Genomic DNA, 2,518 nt, shown 5'->3' with positions numbered 1-2,518 from the left:
AATAAATAAATAAAAATAATAAAAATTTTAAAATGAAGTTAAATAATAGTTACTATAAAGTCCAATACATCTAACAAGTAAATAACAGATTCATGTACTCCTTCTGATAGCTAATGTGTAACCAAGCCATGTAATTTTTGTACATTTCACAATTATGTATCAGTTAAATGTGACTATATTTAATAAGAAGAAATAAAATTATTTTAATACTATTAACAGACAGAAATTTTAAATTAGGGTTATAAATGAAATCATCTGTTGTACATTCATTGGATTTTTTACTTATTTGAAAGTAAAAATATTGCTTTCTTACACAAGCTTGAAAAGACATTCACTTTGAAAAAATTAAAGCTGGTTCACTTCAAAGAATTAAAGCACTTCCTACTAAAACAAACATTTTAATGGATATTTTTGCATCATGAAATAGTATTCCTTTTAGCATATTGTGTAGCTAAATATAGACTAAGAAATAGGGATGATCAATGAATACATGGCCACAATCACCCTCATTTCCAATTTTCTGAGTATATAGGAACCAATTTTCTATACTTGCCCTGAATCTAAACCATTTCAATTCATGTATCAAGTATTTCTACAAAGATCTTTTTTTATATCTTGACATTTAAAGACTTCAGTTTAAATCTTTACATATCAACAAATACCCAAAACACCCTAGAGCTAACATTTTGGCAGATTGCCAAGTGTGGATAGTGCTGAAAGACCATATGTGTTCCTTATAGGTAAACAAATATGAAATCCTGGATACTTGGATTGATTGTTTATTCATCTGAAAGTGAAATAAAACAAGTCAACCAAAATCAGTCACTAGCTGATTGCTTAACTATACAAGCTCTGTTACCATACCACAGATTTTAAGTACTGATAACTTGAGAGTAAAGCTTTTCTCAAATGATAAGTGAAAATCAATAAGTCAGATTCATTAACAAAAGCTAGTCTTACCTCCTGAAATTCAGTAATCTTTTTGTAACAAGTCAAACTCCTAATAGTTATATAACTATCTTTCATTTTAATTGTCCTTTGAGGATAAACCTCTGAAGACATGAATTCAAAATCATCATGGAGCATCATTATTTTTGTAGTGGATATTGAGCAGTTCAATTCACACTAAATGCTCCAAATAAACTTTCAAGATTGTTAATTCTCAAGTGGACAATTTATTCTTTTGTTTCTAACTGTTCATGTACATCTCTATAACTTTCATTTAATAATTACTAGAGAGTATGAAACAGCTTATAATTATTTTTGAGTGTTCTAAGTGTTATATTTCTGATGAACACAGTAAAAAAAAAAAAAAAAAAAAAAAAAAAAGATGCAAAATATGAATGACCAGCATAAAAAAGAATGAGTCCATAAAAGCTTTCAAATTAAAATTCAGGAGATTAAAATTCTATCAAAAGTATGGGAGGCAGCAGTAACAAATGTGAGGACAGAATGAGACAACAGGGATGTTGTCAGTAAAAAATTAATGAAAGGTACCTTAAAAACAACAAGAGAGCATGAATAATAGACCCAACAACATATAGATAACACAAAGAAGTCTAAACTAAGATTAATTGGAATTAGTGAAAAATCAAAAGAGCACAAATGGCACTTAAAACCTATTGACTAAAATAATAGCAGAAATCATTTAAAAAATGGGGAATAATTTAGCATACAGATAAGTGAGGCTTGTATAACCTCAAATAGCTACAATCAGAAAGAAAAAAAAAACTCTTCATGACACACCACAGTCAAAATCCTGGAAGGTGAACTCAAGAAGAGAATTTTAAAAGTGGCTAGAGAAATTACCAGAATTAGAATTACAGCAGAATTCTAACAAAAAACTTAAAGTCCAGGTGTACTAATTTTCACATATAAAATGCTAACCTTAAATTTAATAATTGAATGAAAAGAGATGTATCATGTTCATGGATTGGAACAACTAGTATCATTAATATCCCATTTCTCCAAAATTTGCTGCATATACTCAATGAAATGCGCATCAAAATTCTACAAATTTTTTGTATAAATTAAGATGATTCTGTATAGATAGGCAAATAACTGGAATTTGTGAAAGCAATTTTAGAAAATAAGAACAAAATTAGAGAATTTGCATTGCATGAGTTTCAAACTCAGAATACATCTATAGCAATGAACACAGTGTGACATTAGTGATGTGATCCCTCCTCCTTCTCATATCCCATTGATTAATTTTTCAAATTTTATTCTCTTGCTTCTCTAGTTCCTCACCTCCTTGACCTTTACTAGTGCAACTATTACACTTTATGAATCTCTGGATAGCTACTTAACTTTATGCTATTACTGTTGAATACTGTTCTATTGTTAGTGGAAGTAAAGTTGTTCCTAGTAGATATTTATTGAGGGTAACAGTAGCTCCATCTCTGGTTTGTCTTAGTATTCAAACTTTAATGGTAGATCTCATTTTTATGGTTAAGGGTGGTACATTATTGGTCCTTAGAGTTTTCAATATTTGTGGGAGAAGTTCAAGCCTGGCTGG

This window comes from Fukomys damarensis, unplaced genomic scaffold, assembly GCF_012274545.1.
Source record: "Fukomys damarensis isolate Sample0158 unplaced genomic scaffold, DMR_v1.0_HiC HiC_scaffold_16, whole genome shotgun sequence".
Taxonomy (NCBI): domain Eukaryota; kingdom Metazoa; phylum Chordata; class Mammalia; order Rodentia; family Bathyergidae; genus Fukomys; species Fukomys damarensis.
Note: the sequence above shows the minus strand (reverse complement) of the source record.